This window comes from Cucurbita maxima, unplaced genomic scaffold (assembly GCF_002738345.1).
Source record: "Cucurbita maxima cultivar Rimu unplaced genomic scaffold, Cmax_1.0 Cma_Scf00474, whole genome shotgun sequence".
Lineage (NCBI taxonomy): Eukaryota > Viridiplantae > Streptophyta > Magnoliopsida > Cucurbitales > Cucurbitaceae > Cucurbita > Cucurbita maxima.
This window is the reverse complement of record NW_019272490.1, coordinates 1-13,403: the sequence shown is the minus strand read 5'-3', so window position 1 is coordinate 13,403 and position 13,403 is coordinate 1. Positions and strand designations below refer to the sequence as shown.

At 36.2% G+C, this 13,403-nt stretch overlaps 1 non-coding gene across 1 annotated transcript; it reads left to right on the top strand.

Annotated features, from left to right (window-relative positions):
- Positions 1-1,089: 1,089 nt before the first annotated feature.
- TRNAD-GUC lies at positions 1,090-1,161 on the top strand. Its single transcript has one exon. It is a non-coding gene; the product is annotated as a tRNA-Asp (tRNA).
- The last annotated feature ends 12,242 nt before the right edge of the window (positions 1,162-13,403 follow it).

Below are 13,403 nucleotides of genomic sequence, written 5' to 3'. Positions count from 1 at the left end.
CCAAATCTTCGATTGATAAAATCTAGAGCGTTGACAATGGATCGCTTTTTCTAAAGACGATTGGTAAAATCTTTAGCGTTAAGAAATAATTATTTTTTATGAGTCGTTGTAGTATAGTGGTTTGTATTTGTGCCTGTCATGTAGGTGACCCGGATTCGTTCCTTGGCAACGGCGATTTTAGTTATTTTCTTTTCGTAGTTTTAACGGAACTCGAAATTGGACAGCGGTGAACTTATCATGCCGGTAGTTTGGGTTCGATCCCCAACAATGGTAGTTTGAAAAGAAAGTCGGCTAAACAATTGTTTATGAAATCTTGTGTGTTAACATATAATATGTTTTCTGAGGTCGTTGTAGTGGTACAGTGGTGAGTATTTCCGCTTGTCACTTGAGTTATTATGTTCCAAAGGTCGTTGTAATACAAGGGCGAGCATTCCTGCTTGCACTCGAGTGACATGAGTTTGATCCCAAACAACAACAAGTTTAATCTTGTTATGATTTAAAAAATCTGATGTGTTAACAAATATTATATTTGCCAAAGTCGTCGTTGTAGAGTGGTGAGTATTCCTGCGAATTCCTTCTTGCACTCGAGTGACATGAGTTTGATCTCGAACAACAACAAGTTTAATCTTGTTTTGACAATTTTAGTTGCATTCAAAATTGGATTACTTTTTGTATCGGCGATTGATAAAATCTGATCTTTTAACAAATATTATATTGTTCAAAGTCGTCGTTGTAGAGTGGTGAGTATTCCTGCGAGTTTGATCCGCCGCAGCAGACTGTTTTTAATTTTCTTTTGAATTTGAAATTCGGGATTGGATTCCTTTTTCTCCCGTGTGTTTACAAATAATATATTTTTCAGAGGTCGATGTAATACAGTAGTGAGTATTCCCGCTTGTCACTCGATAGACATGAGTTTGAACCCCGACAATAATAAGTTTAATTTTCTTTTGACAATTTTCACCGGATTTGAATTTGGATTACTTGTTCCGAATCTTCGATTGATAAAATCTAGAGCGTTGACAATGGGTCGCTTTTTCTAAAGACGATTGGTAAAATCTGGAGCGTTAAGAAATAATTTATTTTTTATGAGTCGTTGTAGTATAGTGGTGAGTATTCCTGCCTGTCACGCAGGTGACCCGGGTTCGATCCCCGGCAACGGCGATTTTAGTTGTTTTCTTTCCGTAATTTTAACGGAACTCGAAATTGGACAGCGGTGAACCTGTCATGCCGGTAGTTTGGGATCGATCCCCAACAACGGTAGTTTGAAAAGAAAGTCGGCTAAACAATTGTTTATGAAATCTTGTGTGTTAACATATAATATGTTTTCAGAGGTCGTTGTAGTGGTACAGTGGTGAGTATTTCCGCTTGTCACTTGAGTTATTATGTTCCAAAGGTCGTTGTAATACAAGGGCGAGCATTCCTGCTTGCACTCGAGTGACATGAGTTTGATCCCAAACAACAACAAGTTTAATCTTGTTATGATTTAAAAAATCTGATGTGTTAACAAATATTATATTTGCCAAAGTCGTCGTTGTAGAGTGGTGAGTATTCCTGCGAATTCCTTCTTGCACTCGAGTGACATGAGTTTGATCTCGAACAACAACAAGTTTAATCTTGTTTTGACAATTTTAGTTGCATTCAAAATTGGATTACTTTTTGTATCGGCGATTGATATAATCTGATCTTTTAACAAATATTATATTGTTCAAAGTCGTCGTTGTAGAGTGGTGAGTATTCCTGCGAGTTTGATCCGCCGCAACAGACTGTTTTTAATTTTGTTTTGAATTTGAAATTCGGGATTGGATTCCTTTTTCTCCCGTGTGTTTACAAATAATATATTTTTCAGAGGTCGATGTAATAAAGTAGTGAGTATTCCCGCTTGTCACTCGAGAGACCTGAGTTTGAACCCCGACATTAATAAGCTTAATTTTCTTTTGAAAATTTGCACCACATTTGAAATTGGATTACTTGTCCCGAATCTTCGATTGATAAAATCTAGAGCGTTGACAATGGATCACTTTTTCTAAAGACGATTGGTAAAGTCTGGAGCGGTAACAAATAATTTATTTTTTATGAGTCGTTTTAGTTATACAATGGAGAGTATTTCCACTTGTCATTCGAGTTATTATGTTCCAGAGGTCGTTGTAATACAAGGGCGAGCATTCCTGCTTGTCACTCAGTGACCCAAGTTTGATCCCGAACAATAACAAGTTTAATCTTGTTTTTACAATTTTAGTCGGATTCAAAATTGAATTACTTTTGGAAACCGCGATGGATAAAATCTGGTTTGTTAACAAATATTATATTATTCGAAAGTCGTCGTTGTAGAGTGGTGAGTACTCCCACGAGTTTGATCCCCCGCAGCGACGATTTTTATTTTTCTTTTGAATTCGAAATTCGGTAGTGGTGAACCGGATGATTTGGGTTTGTTTCCCAACAACGAAATTTGGGATTGGATTCCTTTTTCTCTCGTGTGTTAACAAATAATATATTTTTCAGAGGTTGATGTAATACAGTAGTGAGTATTCTCGCTTGTCACTCGAGAGACCTGAGTTTGAACCCCGACAATAATAAGCTTAATTTTCTTTTGAAAATTTGCAGCGCATTTGAAATTGGATTACTTGTTTCGAATCTTTGATTGATAAAATCTAGAGCGTTGACAATGGATCACTTTTTCTAAAGACGATTGGTAAAATCTTGATCGTTAACAAATAATTTATTTATTATGAGTTGTAGTATAGTGGTCAGTATTCCTGCCTATCACGTAGCTTAGGTGACCCAAGTTCCATCCTCGAAAATGACTATTATTTTAGTTTGTTTCTTTCCGTAGTTTTAACGAAACTCCAAATTGGACACAGGTGAACCTGTCATGCCGGTAATTTAGACAGAGGTGAGTATTTCCGCTTGTCACTAGAGTTATTATGTTCGAGAGGTCGTTGTAATACAAGGGTGAGCATTCCTGCTTGTAACTCAAGTGACCTGAGTTTGATCCCGAACAATAACATGTTTAATCTTGTTTTGACAATTTTAGTCAGATTTAGTATTGGATTACTTTTTGTAACAGTGATTTATAATATCTTGTGTGTTAACAAATATTATATTTTTCGAAAGTCGTCATTGTAGAGTGATGAGTATTCCCGCAAGTTTGATCCCCCGCAGCGACAATTTTTAATTTTCTTTTGAATTCGAAATTCGGTAGTGGTGAACTGGATCATTTGGGTTTGTTCCACAGCAACCAAATTCGGGATTGGATTCATTTTTCTCTCGCGTGTTAACAAATAATATATTTTTCAAAGGTCGATGTAATACAGTAGTGAGTATTCCCGCTTGTCACTCGATAGACATGAGTTTGAACCCCGACCATAATAAGTTTAATTTTCTTTTGACAATTTTCACCGGATTTGAATTTGGATTACTTGTTTCGAATCTTCGATTGATAAAATCTAGAGCGTTGACGATGGATCGGTTTTTCTAAAGACGATTGGTAACATCTGGAGTGTTAAGAAAAAATTTATTTTTTATAAGTTGTTGTAGTATAGTGGTGAGTATTCTTGCCTGTCACGCAAGTGACCCGGGTTCGATCCCCGGCAACGGTGATTTTTAGTTGTTGTTTTATTTCCGTAATTTTAACGGAACTCGAAATTGGACAGCGGTGAACCTGTCATGCCGGTAGTTTGGGTTCGATCCCCAACAACGGTAGTTTGAAAAGAAAGTCGGCTAAACAATTGTTTATGAAATCTTGTGTGTTAACATATAATATGTTTTCAGAGGTCGTTGTAGTGGTACAGTGGTGAGTATTTCCGCTTGTCACTCGAGTTATTATGTTCCAAAGGTCGTTGTAATACAAGGGCGAGCATTCCTACTTGCACTCGAGTGACGTGAGTTTGATCCCGAACAATAACAAGTTTAATCTTGTTTTTACAATTTTAGTCGGATTCAAAATTGAATTACTTTTTGTAACGGTGATGGATAAAATCTGGTTTGTTAACTAATATTATATTTTTCGAAAGTCGTCGTTGTAGAGTGGTGAGTACTCCCACGAGTTTGATCCCCCGCAACGACAATTTTTAATTTTCTTTTGAATTTGAAATTCGGTGGTGGTGAACCGGATGATTTGGGTTTGTTTCCCAACAACGAAATTCGGGATTGGATTCCTTTTTCTCTCGTGTGGTAACAAATAACAAACTTTAAAAGATAATGACTTCAAGTTTTCATTTATTAAGCATAAAATTATGTAACCGAAACTCGATTGACTTGATTAGGAGCTATCGATCTACAATGTGCATAAAGCCTATGGCCTATTAGATTAGTTGGTTAGAGTGTTGACATAATAATGCAGAGGTCGCAGGTTTGACATCTGCATGGGCCAATTTCATTAATTCTTAATAGAAATATATATCTTTTCGTGGTATGGGGTTACAACACTACAAACTTTAAAGATAATGACTTTGAAGTTTTAAGTGTATTATGCATAAAATTATATAACCTAAACTCACTAGATTGGGAGCTATTGATCTACAATGTGCATAAAACCAATGGCCTATTAGCTTAATTGGTTAGAGCGTCGTTTGCAGGTTGGGCCAATTTCACTAATTCTTAATAGTAATATATCTTTCCATGATATATGGGGTTTACAGCACTACAAACTTTAAAGATAATGAATAGAAGTTTTTAAGTTCATTATGCATAAAATTATGTAACCTAAACTCACTGGATTAGGAGCTATTGATCTACAATATGCATAAAACCTATGGCCTATTAGTTTAGTTGGTTAGAGCGTTGTGCTAATAACGCAAAAGTCGCAGGTTTCGGCACCTGCTTGGGCCAATAATATTATATCTTTTCATTATATGGGGTTACAACACTACAAACTCTAAAGATAATGACTTGAAGTTTTAAGTTTATTATGCATAAAATTATGTAACCTAAACTCAAATTAGGGAATATGCGCTACATATATACGATATATTTAACCGCAATTTTGTTTTATTTACGAATTAAACAAAAAGAGAGAATCTGAGATATTTAAATAAGATTTAAATATTTTAATCAAATATGTGTGATTGGGATTGACATTTAAATTAATATTAAATATTAATTAAATAGTTTAATTAATCATTTAATATTACTTTAATTTGAAATTAATTATTGAATTAAAATGAAGAAAGTCAAAATGTTGACTTCAATTAATGGAAAAATCCATGTTTTAGTTAGTGGAATTTTGAGGTGTCAAAATTTGGTTAACTCAAACTTGCATGCTTGCCACATAATCTCAAACATTTGAGTGGAATTTTGAGTGTCAAAATTTGGTGATCTCAAATTTGCATGAACATGCAAACATGACTCTATAAATAAAATGATCAAGGTACATGGAACTTCTCCCTTTGAAAAACCTTGAGCAAAACTCTCACAAACTCTCTCTTCATATATATTAAATTCCTCCCAAGTTTAGTCAGTCACCGGATTCCACAATCCCGTTCTAAGGCCGGAGAATAGTGGAGAAGACACTAGTGGTGGTTCGAAACCGGTTCGTGAGGAAAAAAGAATTTGAACTACAAAAGGTTAGTACTCAAAGACCTTGAGTTTGAATACTTATGTACATGCTAGTTATTTACTATAATTGATGTTCTAAGAGTGCCTAAGATCCAAATTGCTTTCGCATGAGTTATATTAACTCCATCAACTGGAGCACTTAAAGAGGATACCTCAGGATAGATGAAACCCTTGTCCAACAAGAATTGCAGTTGCTCCTTCAAAACCTTACTATGAAGAGAGTAGGTTTGACCCTCAAGTGGCGTCATCTGTCACAAGAGGCCCAATATAGAAGTATTGCATGATGCAACCAAGAAGGATGGTGTATCATCCAACATACCATATAACGTGTGAATTGAAGAGGAGACGAGGCATAAGTAAGATATGAACAACGAGTAGATATGAGCGTCACAAATAGGCTTATTGAAGGGTTGGGTAGGGAACCGAGCCTTAACCTCAAAAGTCAGATTCTGAAGGGAATTTTGACATGTGGTTCTGGAGTCAAGTTTGTCAATATGAAATATGAAAAATCATCAAATTTTATGTCAATCGAACACCAGATGGATGTTTCGCGACAACATATGATCGTTCACCAAAATCATGGTGTCGGCTCTCCGCCACCACTAGACTCTATGGCCTAAGTATACTACCCTGTGACACATGTGTATGTCATAATGAGGGCGAGCATGTGTGTGTCATAATAATATGACATTGGCACGAGAGGGCTAATGCCTCTATAGAATTCAAATGGATGGATGTTCGAGATGTCTCAATGTTATGAACAACACGTGTGCTCTTTCTTGATGGCATAACCGAGTGAGCTGTGATGGCCAACAACACCCTGTAACTTTGGATGGTGTCAAGAAATAATGCCATATTAATTAGGAACCAATATATTGTGAGATCCCCCATCAATTGGGGAAGAGAACAAAACATCCTTTATAAGAGTGTGAAAACTTCTCCCTAGGAGACGCATTTTAAAAACCTTTAGAAGAATCCCGAAAGGAAAAGTCAAAAGAGAACAATATTTGCTAGCGATGGCCTTGGGTTGTTACAAAGATGATGTTGGATGTTGCGTTGCATTGTGACCTTGGCCTCAACCGATGACAAGGTTGAGCCAAATGACATGGCCTAGTGTAGAGGTAAGGTAGTTATGTCATAGACGATTGAATATGCACATGCATGCATCATGTGTGGTCGTACAAACTTAAATTCTGCACAGGTGGTGAATGGTGAGCGAAGATAAACTTCACTTAAGATCTGATGAAGCCATAAAGTGGGTGAAAAACGAATATGGGGCTTAGGTTCCCCTTAATACTAGTCATGAGTGTGCCAAGATTACAACGTCACATGGTTGAAAAAGTACAACAGTGACACCAAGCGGGGTTTTGAAAACAGGTCTGGTACCCAGTTCGAGCTCTATGCAGAAATTTACAACTCGGGAAGGGGGTGCTTCTAGTATATCCTTCGACAAAACATCAGAAAAATTGTTCACCATTGATACTGCATACAAGAACTTCTCTTCCTTTTTTTGTATCTACGTACTAACCAATATTACCTAGACTCATTGCTGGACCCTTAAACTAAAAACTAGTTCTTGATGGTGACGAGAATACTACTTCCTTTTTATGACAGCCTATGACAGCCTATGCTAGCAAGGTTCTCGGCCAACCAATTCATTTCTAGAATAACTTCAAAATCCATCATACTAACAACTTGTCTAGCTATTACTACTTGTCTAGCTTTCACTCTATCCATAGCAACTAAGTCTACACCTACTTGGGTACTAACAAATAACACATACAATAAGAGTTCTAACTCAAACCTAGCCTGACTATTAAACAATATAGATATAAATGAATTCGTAGACCCTTAATCAAATAAAGTTAGGGTAAAATGTCCTCAGACAAATAATGTACTTGTCACCACTGTGTTAGAGTTTCCAGCGTCTCTATTAGTGAAAGTGTTGCTTGGGAACGGGTCTGTATAGGTCTTCCTATACTATTTGGGCCTCGTGTTGAGTTAGCCGAGTTTTTAGTGTTCTTTTCTTGACAGTTCATAGCCATGTGATCCTCTTGGCCGTACCTGAAGCATGCTTTAGCCTGGACTAGGCACCATCTCCAATGCCTCCTTCCACACTCGCTAGATCGAGGTCTCTCGTCTCCTCTGACTCCCTATTGACCCGAATGCTCATCGTGCCCTAGGTCCCTATGGTCACCATTTTTTGCATCATGACTTGAATGACTCTCACATCAAAGTTACTGTGGGGTCCACTCCATTCATAGGCGCCATAGGAGGTGACACTACTACTTTTGTTCGAGTCATAGATCCCTCACGAGCTGGACTTTTTCTACTTGCCTCGTCCTCTTGCAAGGTGTTGTCCTCCTCTACATCCTCTTCTACGTCCTATAGGTGACATGATCTAGAACAAACACACAATACTCCAAGTTTATAACCCTCATGAACATACTATACATAACATTATATCACACATATAACTCAAACACACAATACTCCAAGTTTATAACCCTCGTGAACATACTATACATAACATTATATCACACATATAACTCAATTATCAATAACATTCGACATAATCATTTATTATCTTTCCTATGACATACCTGATGGCGATGGAGCATTAGTGGTAAGGTCATGGAATATGTTTAGCCTACCTAATAGGCTAGTCAATAGAATCTATAGCCTTCAAGCTCTCATACCAACTATAATAACTCTATTTTTCTACTACAATAAAGTCGTTACTAAATGCATGACACAATTATTAAATTCAAAAACATTCATTAAAAATAATTCAAGAATGATGTCATGAGCTTAAACATTCGTAGTAAAATTTTTAAAACGACGAAGAAAACAATAAAGAAAAAAATAAATAACAAGACATTTGAAACAGGTAAGAAAAATAAAACAATGTCGTGATCTATCCTGAGGGCTACAAAATACACAAAATGTAACTATTGTAGCACCGCTTCTATGTCTTTCATCGTGATGCCATCATCTGTATATGATTTCCTTACCTTTACCTGAAAAATAAGAGTAGCAAATGTCTTGAGTATTAACAACCAACCATTGTTACACTATTACATATATCTCAACATAAATATTACACGAAAAAATAAAATAACACATATATGAAACCAAAGAAATCCTATTCATATGGTTTAAAGAAGTCCTATTAATTCTATCCCGATATGCTTGTGAATTGTTAATTATTGGTCATTGTTCGAAGATCTCCTATTGAAAGTCAAAGTGTTGTTGATGTAATTCTTCCTCGTCAATTTCCTCGTCCTCTTTGACAACAAGTTTTGTTCAAATTCGTTCGAATACGATCACTTATTCGAAAATCTATGTGCCACAAAGAAGAAAGAAAATACCAAATGATTGAAAATGGAAGTTCACTTACAAGATAAATTTTTTTGTTTTTTACCTTTGTGAAATATGAAAGCCGAATTGATACGGAACTGTTATTTATTATCTTTTTCATATTATTAAAATTTCACTTAATGGATAAATTTGTAAAATCACGTCTATCGTTGTTGTCACATTTTAGACTTGAGAAATCTCACCCAACCTTCATATAACAATAAAGAAAATTTTATTTGATGGGTAAGATTTGGGGCAAAGTAGAAGAAGACTACACAACAATGTGGTATTTGCTACATACTCTTCAATTCAAAAGAAAGTCGGGATTGATAGATGTCAAATTTAATTTGAATCCTAATCCTTGTCCTAGACGTTATGACCATATCATAGGGGATGCAAGGGAATGTCAAAGCAATTATTGACTAAATATGGGTTCCAAAGCCTAATCCCAATCATGGACATAGGTTGTACTAGGTTAAGGATGTTAGTATTGACAACATGACCTGGTAGTCTACCAATGGGAAATTTCTAGTTAAGACTAGTCCTATGTCTTGTGGTGAAAAAGGAAGTGGATAGCCTCATAGGATCTAATCTCCTTAAAAACGCCTTGAGAAGTATGAAAGACCACATAAGTACATAAGTCAAGAATTAGGCAATAAACTAATTAAAGCCTCAAAACTTAGACCCTTGTAATACAACCCATATTCCTATTTTAGGCCATTGATTGGAAGGTGACTCAACCATGGGAGTGGTGGGGGAGGAGATGACCATAGAGACAAACTTAAGTTCAAGAGTCTCCTCAAATTTTGTATAAACACTTTTGTCCCGATCTTGTCTTTTGTGCTTAGTTCCCTCTTTCGTATTTAAACTTAATCTCTATTTTGTATAGTCTAAATATGTATTATATGTACATTTGTCCCAATGTGGGACAACTTCCTCCTTTTGTTTTGTTTTTTTTTTTGTTACTATTAATCTCCTCCTAAAGTTTTATTGAATCTCCTCCGTAAAATCTTCTTAGCTAAGAGTCAATATAAAATCAAGGAAATAAAATCGCTCAAGTGATTCGAGGAATAGAGTTTCAGAGAGAATTCCACATCAGAGAAGTGTGGGGAACATTTTAACTCAGTCCAACGGTTATATTTATAAATATATTAAGTGAATTTCATCCAATAATATATTTGAATATATAATATATTAGGATATGATATATTATTCAAATTATATTTAAATGTTATAAGATATCTCATATATCTTTAACTATCTATCTTTCTCACCTGTCAATACCCATCATGACTTTTGTGATTCCCTTTATCTCCCATGATGTGTCTTGCCTTCTGTTCCACAATTATCACGATGAAGATTCCTCCTGTGAACGATTATAATTACTTCCTCGTTGAGGCTGACTTAGAGAGGAAGAGGTTTGAGTCGTCTGTTGAGATTCGCGGCGAGTAAGTTTTCCTTCTCTTTGTCTTTCTCTATCTATCTCTTACTCCCACGGTGGTGTGTATTACTAGCAAAAAAGGGAGTGAAAATAGTTGCGTGAATGAGGGGTATGAGACGTAGGTTTTAAGGGAATGTGGGGATAGTTACTAACGCAAAACTCACCTCACCAAAAATTTTCGGCGAGTTTTTAAAACTTCTTCCCTTTTTCTTTTAAACAGGACCATTATAGGATATATTGGGCAGTGTAATCCAACTAAACTATTAGTCACACAATCCTAAATGACCTAGGCCTTGCTCAATAGTATTGGTATTAAAGTGGAATGGGAAGTGGAAGCTCTGTTGACAACGTATGAACTGCGAACGGCCTGGAGGCTACCTTTGTCTCACTGAGTTGGTACAATCTTTTCCTTCTTTGACCTTGGTAGCTTACTTTTCTTACGTAGTGAATGTTCGATGATGTGAATTGAGGAGATACCTCATAAAATTATGTTGAAACAATATGGTGATTTCTAATCTTAACATTATCCAAGGTAGGTAGGTTGACCCATCCCTCAGGACCATAGAGTCACCTAAGCTTGGGGGCGATCCTTGTGTCCTAGCCAACTACTAGGCTATCTTTCATGGTCCCACGCTCCCCTATCAAGATTGGGTTTACAACCAATGACCCTTGTTTGAAGACCACTGGTCATTCCACAAAACTTAAGTTCACACTAACATAGCCAGCTTATGCCTAGCTCATTACTAGAGTGGAAAGGGCAGTTGAGGGTCTGGAGACGCCATCATTCTATTATCAGCCTAAAGAACTACCTTGGTAGTCCTTGGTTGCCATAGAGGCCTACTAGGTGGTTAGGAGCTTCTAGATGGTTTAATCTCATCTCTCATTTTTAGAACATTCGGTGTTAGTTCATCGAGGCCAATACAAGTCTCTAGGTGCACTGAAATATAGACCTCTAATCGTTGCTCACGATCTTGGGGTGTAGGGTTTACAAAAAATATTTTGACCTAGATCCACATGTAAAACGCACTAGTTGTAGTGCTCCAATCTTAACTAAGTTCTCTTTTGTATGTTTGCTAGAGAGATATACCTATTAATCACCTAAGCTTGTAAGCCATAATTTAAACTTCATCTTGGTCATATTTATAGGCTGAAGAGGTCTATTGGGTTCTAGGGTGGCTAGGTGACTTAATGCAGACTTCTGACTCCAGGCTGTTCTATTTTGATTTATTGGGTTTTTCTTAGTTTGGGAGCACTAGAGTTTGGACCCTCTAACCGTGACCCACGATTCTAAAGTGCTTAGTCTACTGGAGATGTCCTAACCTAGCTCATCGTCTAACGAACCTAAATTGAAGGCCCTACCTCTGTGTAGATAAACACGCAACACAAGAAGAACATACAATTCAAACACTTGAAGCTAACACATAATATATCACGCACACATACAAGTAAAACAAGCTCAATGGGGAGATAACATCCATTAATCACCTAGAGCATAAATAACAATAGCCCATCCTTCTTTCTATAGTGGTGAGTATTCCCGCCTGTCACGCAGGTGACCGGAGTTTGATCTCCTGCAGCGTCAATTTAAATTTTCTTTTGGACAATTTTAATTGAATTCGAAATTCGGTGGTGGAGAACCGGATGATTTTGGTTTGTTCCCCAACAACGAAATTCATAATTGGTTTTCTTTTTTCTCTCGTGTGTTAACAAATAATATATTTTTCAAAGGTCGATGTAATACAATAGTGAGTATTCCCGCTTGTCACTCGAGAGACCTAAGTTTGAACCCCGACAATATTAAGTTTAATTTTCTTTTGACAATTTTCACCGGATTTGAAATTGGATTACTTGTTATGAATCTTCGATTGATAAAATCTAGAGCGTTAATAATGGATCGCATTTATAAAGTCGATTGGTAAAATTTGGAGCGTTAACAAATAATTTAGTTTTTATGAGTTGTTGTAGTATAGTGGTGAGTATTCCTACTTATCACGTCAATGATCTTGGGTTTAGTCTTCGGCAAGGGTGATTTAAGTTTTATTTTGGTAGTTTTAACGGAATTCAAAATTGGACAGTGGTGAACCTGTCATGCCAGTAGTTTGAGTTCGATCCCCAACAACGGTAGTTTGACGAAAATTGGAACTGGATTTCCTAAAAAATGGTTTATGAAATCTTGTGTGTTAACAAATAATATGTTTTAAGAGGCCCTTCTAGTACAAGGGTGAGCATTCCTTTTTGTAGAGGGGTGAGTATTCACGCGAGTTTGTTCCCCCGGTGATTTTAATTTTCTTTTGGATAGTTTTAATTGAATTCAAAATTCGGTAGTAGTGAACCGGATGATTTGGGTTTGTTCCCCAACAACGAAATTCGGAACTGGATTCATTTTTCTCTATTGGATTACTTTTTGTAAATTGATAAAATCTAGTGTGTTAATCGGAATTGGATTCATTTTTCTCTATTGGATTACTTTTTGTAAATTGATAAAATCTGGTGTGTTAACAAATATTAATTTTTCGAAAGTCATCATTGTAGAGTGGTGAGTATTCACGCGAGTTTGATCCCCCGCAGCGGTGATTTTAATTTTCTTTTGGATAGTTTTAATTGAATTCAAAATTCGGTAGTGGTGAACCGGATGATTTGGGTTTGTTCCCCAACAACGAAATTCGGAATCAGATTCCTTTTTCTCTCGTGTGTTAACAAATAATGTATTTTTCAGAGGTCGATGTAATACAGTCATGAGTATTCCCACTTGTCACTCTAGAGACCTTAGTTTCAACCCCGACAATAATAAGCTTAATTTTCTTTTGACAATTTTTACCGGATTTTAAATTGGATTACTTGTTCGGAATCTTCGATTGATATAATCTAGAGCGTTAACAATGGATCAATTTTTCTAAAGACAATCGGTAAAATTTGGAGCGTTAACAAATAATTTATTTTTTATGAGTCGTAGTATAGTGGTAAGTATTCCAGTCTGTCATGCAGGTGACCCAGTTCGATCCCCAACAATGGTGATTTTAATTTTATTTTGGTATTTTTAACAAAATTT